Source organism: Phyllobates terribilis, unplaced genomic scaffold (assembly GCF_046119375.1).
Source record: "Phyllobates terribilis strain yellow unplaced genomic scaffold, ASM4611937v1 Scaffold_3__8_contigs__length_932513732, whole genome shotgun sequence".
NCBI lineage: Eukaryota > Metazoa > Chordata > Amphibia > Anura > Dendrobatidae > Phyllobates > Phyllobates terribilis.
Genome location: NW_027362763.1, coordinates 876338198 through 876351520, shown reverse-complemented (window position 1 = coordinate 876351520; position 13323 = coordinate 876338198).

Here is a 13323-nt window from a genome sequence, read left to right as displayed (position 1 = left end):
CGATTAGCTGATTGGTCGCGCTCTCCGCACGCGACCAATCAGTGATCTTGGCGCTAAAGTTAAACACCGCTCTGCTGATTGGTCGCGGACGCTGCCCGCGACCAATCACCGATTTGGGCGCCACATTTAAATAGCGGCCGCGACCAATCAGAGAGCTTGGCGCCAAATTTAAACAACGCTCTGCTGATTGGTCGCGGACGCCAGACGCGTCCAATCAGTGAGATTGGCGCCAAATTTAAACAATGCTCTGCTGATTGGTCGCGGACCTCCAGCCGCGACCAATCAGCGAGATTGGCGCCAAATTTAAACCCCGCTCTGCTGATTGATCGTGGTCGCCGTCCGCGACCAATCAGTAGTATTGGCGCCAAATTTAAACCCTGCTCGGCTGATTGGTCACGGTTGCCGGCCGCGACCAATCAGCAGTATTGGCGCCAAATTTAAACCCCCTCTGCTGATTGGTCACAGTTGCCTTCTGCGACCAATCAGCGATTTTGATGCCAAATTTAAACACCGCTCTGCTGATTGGTCGCGGCCGGCGATTGCGACCAATCCGCATTATTGGCGCCAAATTTAAACCCCGCTCTGCTGATTGTTCGTGACCGCCGGCCGCGACTAATCAACATTGTTGCCGCCAAATTTAAACACCGCTCTGCTGAATGGTCGAGGTTGTGACCAATCACCATTATTGGCGCCAAATTTAAACACCGCTTTGCTGATTGGTCGCGACCACAACCTATCAGCATTATTGGCGCAAAATTTAAACCTCGCTCTGCTGATTAGTCGCGACCGCCGGCCGTGACCAATCAGTGATATTGTCGCCAAATTTCAACACCGCTTTGCTGATTGGTCGCGGTTGCTGGCCGCGACCAGTCAGCGATTTTGGCGCCAAATTTAAACACCGCTCTGCTGATTGCGCCGGGTCGGCCTCATACATATTCTAGAATACCCGATGCGTTAGAATCGGGCCACCATCTAGTTTCATGAAATAATTTAAAAAAAAATTGACTGACGTGGGGCTTCGCACTATATTTGTGTCCAGCCAGGTACAGCAGGCAGGAACGGGCTGCCCCCAACCACCAGCTGCCTATTTGTACCTGGCCGGACACAACAATATAGGGAAGGCCTTTTTTTCTTAATTATTTCATGAATTTCATGAAATAATTTAAAAAGAAATACGTGGGGCTTCGCCCTTCTTTTGTGTCCAGCCAGGTACAACTAGGCAGCTGGGGGCTGGAATCTGCAGCGCAGGGAGGCCCAAGCTTTCTGGGTCCCCCCAGCTGCAAATTGCAGTCCGCAGCCACCCCGGAAAATGGCGCGTTCATAGAAACGCCATCTTCTGGCGCTGTACCCAACTCATCCAGGGCCCTGGTGCGGTGGCTCACTGGGTAATAAAGGGGTTAGGGCCAGCTTGGCATTATCAGCTGGCCCTAAGCCCGAAATTCATGGGGTCACTCCAATATTAGACATGACCACCATGAATTTCTAGTAAAGTATTTAAAAAAAACACAACACCCAGAAAAAAGTCCTTTAATTGAAATAAACACACAATTCTTTATTGTTGTAAATTAAACCATACTTACCGTCACGCCCATTCCAGCTGAAGCCAACGATCTCCTGCAATAAAAGTAAAATAATAAAGCAACATCATCCTTACCTTTCCATGGTTCCCAGACAGCTTCAGCTCTGCTACATCGAGATGACAGGCTGGACCGCAGCAGAACGCTGCCATCCAGCCTGTCATCCCGCGGACACTGAGAAGCGCAGGCATGCTTGCGCTCCTCAGTGTCTCTCTGTGACGGCATCCAGATGAGCCGAGGTCATGTCCAATGAACTCAGCTCACCTCATGTACGTCACTGACAGCGTGGAAGAATTCTCCTGCACTCAGCGCTTCAGCGTGAGAATTTTCCCACGCTGTCAGTGACGTGCATGAGGTGAGCTCATTCATGTCCAATGAACTCGGCTCACCTCATGCATGTCACTGACAGCGTGGGAAAATTCTCACGCTGAAGCGCTGAGTGCAGGAGAATTCTCCCACGCTGTCAGTGACGTGAATGAGGTGAGCTGAGTTCATTGGACATGACCTCGGCTCATCTTTATGCCGTCACAGCGAGACACTGAGGAGCGCAAGCATGCCTGCGCTTCTCAGTGTCTGCGGGATGACAGGCTGGATGGCAGCGTTCTGCTGCGGTCCAGCCTGTCATCTCGTTGTAGCAGAGCTGGAGCTGTCCTGGGAACCATGGAAAGGTAAGGATGAGGTTGCTTTATTATTTTACTTTTATTGCAGGAGATCGTTGGCTTCAGCTGGAATGGGCGTGGTGGTAAGTATGGTTTAATTTAGAACAATAAAGGATTGTGTCTTTATTTCAATTAAAGGACTATATTCTGGGTGTTTGTGTTTTCTTTTAACTTTGACTATGGGGTTAGTAATGGCGGTGTCTTATAGACGCCTCTCCATTACTAACCTGGGCTTGATGTCAGCTGGCATTATAAGCTGACATCAACCCCAGCCCTATTACCCCACTGCCACCACTACAGGGCAGTGGGAAGAGCGAGGCTAAGTGCCAGAATTGGCGCATCCTATGGATGCGCCATTTCTGGGGCGGCTGACGGCTGGTGTTTCTAGTCTGGAAGGGGGCCAATATTCATGGCACCCTTCCTGGGCTATTAATATCAGCCCCCAGCGGTCTGCCTAGCCTTTGCTAGCTATTAAAATAGGGGGGACCCCACGTCATTTTTTTGGGGGGGTCCCCCATTTTAATAGCTAGTAAAGGCTAGGTATTCCGCTGGGGGCTGATATTAGTAGCCTGGGAAGCTCCGTGGGTATTACCCCTTCCCAGGCTTCAAACATCTGCCCCAGCCGTCTGCTTAACCTCCGCTAGAGCCTAAAATTACGGGGAACCCCACGCCAATTTTTTTTTAAATAAATCCTTTATTTTAACACTAAATGACAAGTACAGTAATCAACACTATCACTGTACTTCATATATATGTGACTGACATGTTTCTATCTATCTAATCTATGTGTGATTCTCTATTCCTTCTATTCTAAATTGTCGGGTACCGCTGCTGAAATGCCGGCCGGCTTTTTTAAAGAGACAGTGCATGAAAACACTATTATTTTTTTTAATAAAACCTTTACACTAAATGACAAGTCCAATAAGCAACACAGTCACTGTACTTCATATATATGTGACTGACATGTTTCTATCTATCTAATCTATGTGTGATTCTCTATTCTTTCTATTCCAAATTGTCGGGTACCGCTGCTGAATTGCCGGCCGGCTTTTTTAAAGAGACGGTGCATGAAAACACTATTATTTTTTTTGATAAATCCTTTACACTAAATGACAAGAACAGTAAGCAACACTGTCACTGTACTTCATATATATGTGGCTGACATGTTTCTATCTATCTAATCTATGTGTGATTCTCTATTCTTTCGGTTCTAAATTGTCGAGTACCGGTGTATGCCGCTGCTGAATTGCCGGCTTTTCATGTTTCACTGTTGGCACTGTTCCCATCGATTTGGGCAATCACTGTAATGCCACAACCACCATGGCTGTGGCATTACAGTGAGTGGCAGACAATCCCTGCATGATTGGTGCTCTAAATAGCGCCAGACATGCAGGACACGCTTTTGGTGCACGAACAGTTATCGAACATAACCTCGAACAGCCGAATTTTTTGCAAATCGTTCGGGTTCGTCGAACAACTCGAACACCGCCCAAAACAGCTCGCATTTGAGATTGGCGAACAGTTCTAGTCGAACACCGCTCATCTCTAATTATGGGTTTACATGATCTGTGATTCTATGTGCCTTCCTTTGATATATTGTACTTGATATACGGTGGCTATGAGGCATGTTCTGGGTGGACATGGTTTCGTAATATAATGTGCCCTTTGGTCCCTCTGGCCCCTTTCCCGTACCATGCTCTACCACCCTCATGGTTTGCCATGGGGGTTGTAGTGTGGGTCGGGTGGTGGACTTTGGAAACTTATGGGAGTTGGCATTGCCCGCCTGCTCGTAGATGCATAATCATGGGAACCTGAATTATGTATATGTGCATTCTTAGACTATGTGACATATTTTTCGTAATATATGAACCATCTGTGCATTCTATATTATAAGTGAGAGCTCTTTTATGTCACATGTATTCTATATAATAAGTGAGAGCTCTTTTATGTCACATGCATTTGATGAGATCTAAACTGAGTAAGGTCTCCTATGATATATGCGCTCCATGAGACTAGACTCACATTAAATAGAAAAATTGAGTGTGGCTTTGCACTATAGCATTATTTAATCTGATACTTTGGGCCAATTTGGGATTGATGGCTATCTACATTATCACATAATAATAATATAACTGACTACTATTGGCAATGTATGTATAAGACTGATTCTTTATAGCCATGTGCTGTGAAACATCCAATGTGGGTAAGAAATGATTTTAAGCCCTGTATGCCACCGTATATATGTTTATATATTTTTATATTTATGTAGAATGAAAAATATGGCCAAGGATAAAATATAAAATATATGTGCGGATAATGTGTAATGTACCTCTCTGTGCCACATATGACAATCACTACTAATAGGACCTGAACGCATGCGCTGTACGGTTCCAATACACGATGTCTGGCTCTCTGCGTCTTTCTGCAAGGACCTGCGTGGTCACATGGGCCCATGTGACCATCACGTGATCCTGGCTTGACGCCGACGTCACTGATCGTCATGGTAACCGCGACGCGACATGCGTCGATTGGTCCTCCTCTGTACAGTGATTGGCTGGAACCATGCTTAAAGATACACACCTCCAGGCTTGGTCCACGCCCCCTGAGGAAGGCAGCGCCGAAACGCGCGTCGGGGTGGGAGCAGGACCCACGTTGGAAGCCCAACAAAGTAGCGGTTTGGTATCTAGGTACTTATTGTGATACATGTCTCTATAGATATACCAAGTGATATTGTCATCATATACAGAACCATGATGTATAGTACCAGTGTATTGTAGGTCCATATACTGTTATTATATATATATTGTTACTACATGCATAGAGATACACACATGGTGGTTGGATAGAGGTATAACATAACCCTGTGACGTGTACTAACACTATTTAGTTTTCAGGGACCTTACAATGTTTTAGGATATGAGCCCTCTTTTTTAATAATATAACCACTTAGTACATGAGCTGTCTTTATTAGTCAGATTATATTAGCTCAGGTATATACGCCATGCTGCTTTGATGATTATCTAATACTATTGGGCAGTACAACCGGGGTCCTGTGTGTCCCATATTGCGGTGGAATTTTTTGCACACTATGTGTTGTCTTGCATTATTTTTTGTACCAATTATCTGTATACGATAACAATTTTTAATGAAAAGGAATAATAAATCAGTTTTAATTGGCTATTTGATTGTGGTTGTTTTGGTTGTGAATATCTATTTTGCGATTTTGCCGTTATATGGTCTATAATTGCCACTCACTACATTACAATATGTGTATGAGTATACCATGAAGTGGCACTGTTTGGAAACTATATTATATGTTGGTAATGTGTTATGCACATTGTTCTCTTTCCCAATAGATATGGACTATAGAGCCAAAGAACAAACTTGGCTCAGTCAGATGGACCAGGTATTTGGTGCATGTGGTGCCGAACAGCAGACTGAGAGCGATCTTAATTGGAACAGCCAAGTTCAGTCCATTCAGGATTTACTAATTAAACGGACAAAAATCTGGTGGAACAGGGCGTTTCTACAAAGATATATGACGAATAAATTAATTCCAAGGGGCCTGAGGGTTCGAGTGATCCCAACATTTATGGTTGAGGATACTGAGTTTATCTCTAATTGGGAGGAAACTTGTAACAAATGTTCCTTTGGACTGATACAGTTGTTGATAGATCTCAACAGTAAAAATATACTAGCCCTTGATAATCTCATCGATGAAGCACAGATCAAATTTAAACTCGGGTGCCCTAGTGATAAGATTATAACTTTTGAAGCCCAAATTGAGAAAAATTTGGATGTGTGTGTCAAGAAAATTCATGAGGTGCAAACATCAAAAATGATAAGAGACCAAAAAGACTTTTCAACTAATATGATATACCATTGGAGGAAGCCATCTGCCTAACCATCACGTACACAACGTACGCCCTCAGTGACGTCCATTTCATCTTTAAGTGAATCATCTAGTATGTCATCCTCTTCCATTATTACAAGATCCGGTCTGAATCTAAAAAGAACCCGCGAGACCAACTCTCATTCATACAGATGGAGACCTTATAAACAACTTTACAAAAATAATGGAGATAATAAGGTAATCAATTTGAGTAAATATGAATTGACTAATACTGACCTTGCTTTATTAGGTAAAGGCCTTTCATTTTCACCTAAAAATGAATTTAATTTGTTTACGGCCATTAAAGACCTACATTTATTTGCAAGGTCACTATTATTCAAGAAATACTACTTTGATGACCAACTCCATACTTTATTCCCCACAGAACAAGAACAAGTAGCTATACGGACATTAGAGGAACTCGCAATTGAACATAACACGGAGGAGGGAGGTAAGATCCCAGCAACAATTAAAACTAAATCTAAGAAATTCCCCCCATTATCGACATGTGCCGCGATCAATCTCTTCGTCCAGGTGGTGACCAAGCAATTTGAGCGGATTCCACGCTTTATTGTGAATGACAATATCACTCACAGTGAACGTGAACGCCTGGCAGTACTTGGGAATCTTCCTGATGTGGTACTAAAGCCAGCCGACAAAGGTGGTAACATCGTAGTGTGGCCCAAAGATATGTACGAGAAGGAGCCCTTTGGACAATTGAATAATAAGACATGCTATAAGCGATTGATGTTTAATCCATTGTCCTCCTTCTCTGTGCAATTGTCTAAGATTATTAAGAGAGCTGTGGTGAATGGGATCATTACAGAGGATCTGGCTTTGGCACTTCATGTCAGTGAACCTACCATCTCGACCCTATATTTACTTCCCAAACTCCATAAGAATATGTGTACACCACCTGGACGTCCTATTATTTCAGGGACAGGCAACTTTTTGGAACATATTAATCGCTGGATTGACAGCAAACTACAACCCTTAGTTGAGAGTCTTCCCTCCTTCCTCCATGACACAGGTGAACTATTGAAAAGAGTAGATGGTCTATATCTAAGTGAGGACTTGCTTTTGGTGACAGGTGATGTGGAATCCTTGTACACCAATATTAAACACGAGGACGGATTACGGGCAGTTGGCTTCTACCTTAAGTCATCCAATATGCAGAGTTCTGTGGCGGAATTGGTGATGGAGCTTCTTGAATTTTCACTAATGCACAACTTTTTTACTTTTAAAGGGTCCTTCTACCTACAGCTCCAGGGCACAGCGATGGGTGCAGCATTTGCCCCTGCATATGCTAATCTCTTCCTGGGGCTGTGAGAGAGGGACCTTACCCTGTCGGATCAGAGGGCATCAATGGACTGCGTCCCTCTTTGGACGCGGTACATTGATGATATCCTGCTGATCTGGCAGGGTTCTATTGAGGCCTTATTTGATTTTATGGAATCATTGAACATTAACAATATAAATATTCATATCACTTATACTTGGCATAGAGATACTATTAATTTTTTAGATGTGTCCCTGAGTAGAGACATAAATAATTCTATTCAGACTAGTATATATAGGAAGGATACCTCTACAAACATGTTGTTACATGCAACATCCTCACATCCTTCATATATGATTGAGTCTGTACCTATTGGTCAGTTCCTGCGCTTAAGGAGAATTTGCTCCGATAATAAAGACTTTGAGAAACAGGCTGAGGATCTTAAACTAAGATTCTACGATAGAGGATATAGCAAACGTATGGTGAAGAGAGCTTACCATCGGGCAAAACACTCCATTCGTCATGAACTGATATATAAAAGTAAAAAACCTAAGATGGATAATAAAACTAGGTTTATTACAGGGTGTCACGGACAATTTGGACGGATGAGGGAGTGCCTAAATAGGGCATGGCCAATATTGTTAACGGATCCTGCCTTATCTAAAATTCTCTCTGATCGACCTTATATCACCATACGTCAGTCAAATAACTTACGGGATCACCTTGTGCAAAGCCACTACCAGGGAGAATCAAAAAACACGTTTCTAGATAGGAGCGGTCCTGAGCCTGGCAGTGTACCGTGCGGTCGTTGTGTCGCATGCCCAAATATGGAGCGGACAAATACATTTTCAAATGCATCAGGCTCTAAAATATATAAGATCAGAAATCGGATTACATGTACTTCAAGGTATGTGATTTACTATGCTACATGTCCGTGTGGACTAATATATATTGGCCTAACTACTCGCCAACTGAAAGTTAGGATTAGGGAACATGTGTTGGGTATTCTTGCGGCCATCGACTGTACGGACATCTCCACACTCAGGATAATACCCTGGCACTTTAAACTAATGCACGGTTGTGATGCCTCTGGATTTGGGGTGAGGAGCATTGACTCACTGGCAATTGGAATTCGGGGTGGCAAGCTGAGCCAACATTTGGCTCAGCTTGAGACCCGATGGATTTGGAGGTTGAACACTGTGCAACCTAATGGATTAAACGAAAACTTGAGCTTTGTTCCCTTTCTTTGATCGCTCTCTGTCTGACACATAAAGGTGCATTGTTTTTATTCTTTTAACTTTGATTTTAACATTCACAGCTCATCGCACATATATTTGTTTTGGTGGATCGTCCTGGAAGTGTGGAACTTATATGGCATGGACATGGGTACATTTAGAGACTATCAAGGGATGTTGGACTCTTTATCAGCATATGAAGGCTTTTGGCATTTGGCATTACAGAAGTGCATGAAATTCGGATCCTGTGAACTCTATTGTGAATTCTATTGACAATAATATATGATTGTGACCAATAGTGTTTTTCTTTTTATGTTTTCTGATGTAATTATGGGTTTACATGATCTGTGATTCTATGTGCCTTCCTTTGATATATTGTACTTGATATGCGGTGGCTATGAGGCATGTTCTGGGTGGACATGGTTTCGTAATATAATGTGCCCTTTGGTCCCTCTGGCCCCTTTCCCGTACCATGCTCTACCACCCTCATGGTTTGCCATGGGGGTTGTAGTGTGGGTCGGGTGGTGGACTTTGGAAACTTATGGGAGTTGGCATTGCCCGCCTGCTCGTAGATGCATAATCATGGGAACCTGAATTATGTATATGTGCATTCTTAGACTATGTGACATATTTTTCGTAATATATGAACCATCTGTGCATTCTATATTATAAGTGAGAGCTCTTTTATGTCACATGTATTCTATATAATAAGTGAGAGCTCTTTTATGTCACATGCATTTGATGAGATCTAAACTGAGTAAGGTCTCCTATGATATATGCGCTCCATGAGACTAGACTCACATTAAATAGAAAAATTGAGTGTGGCTTTGCACTATAGCATTATTTAATCTGATACTTTGGGCCAATTTGGGATTGATGGCTATCTACATTATCACATAATAATAATATAACTGACTACTATTGGCAATGTATGTATAAGACTGATTCTTTATAGCCATGTGCTGTGAAACATCCAATGTGGGTAAGAAATGATTTTAAGCCCTGTATGCCACCGTATATATGTTTATATATTTTTATATTTATGTAGAATGAAAAATATGGCCAAGGATAAAATATAAAATATATGTGCGGATAATGTGTAATGTACCTCTCTGTGCCACATATGACAATCACTACTAATAGGACCTGAACGCATGCGCTGTACGGTTCCAATACACAATCTCTGGCTCTCTGCGTCTTTCTGCAAGGACCTGCGTGGTCACATGGGCCCATGTGACCATCACGTGATCCTTGCTTGACGCCGACGTCACTGATCGTCATGGTAACCGCGACGCGACATGCGTCGATTGGTCCTCCTCTGTACAGTGATTGGCTGGAACCATGCTTAAAGATACACACCTCCAGGCTTGGTCCACGCCCCCTGAGGAAGGCAGTGCCGAAACGCGCGTCGGGGTGGGAGCAGGACCCACGTTGGAAGCCCAACAAAGTAGCGGTTTGGTATCTAGGTACTTATTGTGATACATGTCTCTATAGATATACCAAGTGATATTGTCATCATATACAGAACCATGATGTATAGTACCAGTGTATTGTAGGTCCATATACTGTTATTATATATATATTGTTACTACATGCATAGAGATACACACATGGTGGTTGGATAGAGGTATAACATAACCCTGTGACGTGTACTAACACTATTTAGTTTTCAGGGACCTTACAATGTTTTAGGATATGAGCCCTCTTTTTTAATAATATAACCACTTAGTACATGAGCTGTCTTTATTAGTCAGATTATATTAGCTCAGGTATATACGCCATGCTGCTTTGATGATTATCTAATACTATTGGGCAGTACAACCGGGGTCCTGTGTGTCCCATATTGCGGTGGAATTTTTTGCACACTATGTGTTGTCTTGCATTATTTTTTGTACCAATTATCTGTATACGATAACAATTTTTAATGAAAAGGAATAATAAATCAGTTTTAATTGGCTATTTGATCGTGGTTGTTTTGGTTGTGAATATCTATTTTGCGATTTTGCCGTTATATGGTCTATAATTGCCACTCACTACATTACAATATGTGTATGAGTATACCATGAAGTGGCACTGTTTGGAAACTATATTTTTTGTTATCTATCTAATAGAATGCAGTTGTAATAAACAATATGTGGGGAGAACGATACAGCCTCTCCACCTACACCTCAACTCCCATAGGCATAATGTTCTTAAGGGGTTTCTTAAACAAGGTCTTTCTAGACATTGCACAATGGTGCATAATAAAGATTTTTTAAGTCTAAAGATCAGCCCTATTGATCAAATTCCCGAGAATTATCCTAATAAACTCCAAGAACTAAACAGAAAGGAAATTTATTGGATTTACAGACTGAATACTCTTAAGCCCTTTGGTCTGAATGATGTCTCTGAAGTTTTTTTTATAGTTAATATTGTTTTTTATATATACACACATAAATCTGTGTTTTTACATTCATCATAGTTTTCACTGACACACATATTGTGTTCCTCTAAAATCTTGCACGCTATTATAAATATTCCCTCTTTTATGGTTTCCTCTTTGGAGCAGTACAACTCGAACCCACATCGTAGCGCTCTGCTGGTTGCTACAATCACACACCTCTCTCCTTCTATGCCACCGCACGTCAGGTGATTCACTACCTGTCTGTGTATCTCCTTTATCTGTGCCACAGCCTTTGCACTACATCGCGGCATTTTCTTTGGGTCCTATTACTACACATTAAGTCTCTATGTCACTACATGATATAGGTCAGATAACCTGTTCCTTGTACCATTCCTCCGTTGATAGAGGTTATTACGGGCTATTTTTTACATGGGGGTACTTTTTATTTTTATTTTGTTCCTTCGTTTTCCATCTCCCTTTATGGAACGACAGCTGATGGGTGTATTCTCATTAGAGATTTTAATGTTATATATATATTTATATTGTTCTTACCTAATGTGAACGCTTATTAGTAAGTAATATTCCTTTCATGTATTTACTCCATTTGACTGATACATTTGACTATTCTGTATATTGATTATTTATACATCTCTGCAATACATTATTTGTAATACGTGTCTTAATACATGTTTTTTGTACTCACTTTTTATATTGGTGACACTCATTGATAAAGTTTTGTTGAAGGTTTTTGCACACGGCCTCAGGTGCAAAGGTTATGTTGTTTTTTTCTGCTCTTCCTTTTTGAACACACTGTTTTTTTTTTCTCACTTTATGTCTGTATATAAATGGAGTGTTTCAGTGCATACATTGATATATCTGTTGGTGCCCTGATGAAGGGGTGTGGAACTCCCAGAAACGCGTAGGCATTTACCAATAAACAAGGGTTTTATTATATGTTCCTGATTTGAGGATTTTTCAGCGGGGTGGACGTATATCTCTACCTTCACCGCCTTTGGATTTATTCTGGTCCTGTGGGACACCTATTGGAGATCCGCTGCAGCTGCCTTTTATATGTTATGGTAGTTGTGTCCTCACACAACCTAACCAGGTGAGAACCACCTTTTGCTATTATTCCCTATGTCTACAGGTGTAACCCTATTGTACAGGTGTAACCCTATTGGGCTTTGCGCTCTCTCTCTCTTTGTATTTTATCTAGCTGCACTGAGGAGCGGTTTTGCGGTCTGCACCCTGTGCTGACGGTTTTCGTCCTTATTTGAGAGCTGCATTGAAGTCTTCACCTGATAAGTTTTTATTCCTTTTTCCTTTTGTTTTTGTTTTTCTTTTACAAAATGGAATATTTTAAACATCGTGTTACTACAAGGGAAAGGCTTATCCTACAAGCTGTGGGAGCTTCTAATATACATATATATATGGATAATGAAGTGAATGCCATCTTCAGTGATGAAGAGACTTCCTTAATGAAAAAACTTTTTCATGAATTTGAGGACTGCATAAAGGATGAACTAACCAGGTGAGAACCACCTTTTTACTAGTATTCCCTATGTCTACAGGTGTAACCCTATTGGGCTTTGCGCTCTCTCTCTCTTTGTATTTGATTTCAGAAGGGCATGACATGCCTATATCTGTGTCTCCCCCTCCTTTTACTCCTCCACCTCTTTTCTTTTCGCATGACTATATGTACTTGTCACTTTTCTATGTGTTAGTTGTGTCTTCTGAGCAGTTTTTCAGCTTTTGGACACATTTGAAGTGTTTTCTATGTGTTTTCTATGTGTTTCTATGTGTTTTTGTTTGCCTGACATTGGTTTTAACGGTGTTCGAAGGTGTTCGACGAACAGTTCGACTAACAGTTTGGAGAACATACGGGTGTTCGACGAACCGAACCGAACTCGAACACTACGGGGGATGGCTCAACACTAGTTAGGAGGTGATATTGGGTCCAGAGAGGTAGATCTGTGTGTCATCAGCATAGAGGTGATAATGAAAGCCATGAGACTCTATGAGCTGTCCCAGGCCTAAGGTGTAAATGAAGAAGAGTAAGGCTCCTAGAACTGAACCTTGGGGGACACCGACAGATAGGGGGTGAGATGATGAGGTGGTGTGTGAGTGGGAGACACTGAATATCCGGTCTGTTAGGTATGAGGAGATCCAGGATAGGGCCAAGTCTGTGATGCCGAGAGATGAGAGAGTTTGTAGTAAGAGAGAATAGTCTACTGTGTCAAAGGCAGATGACAGGTCCAGGAGGAGGAGGACAGAGTAGTGTCGCTTGGATTTGGTGGT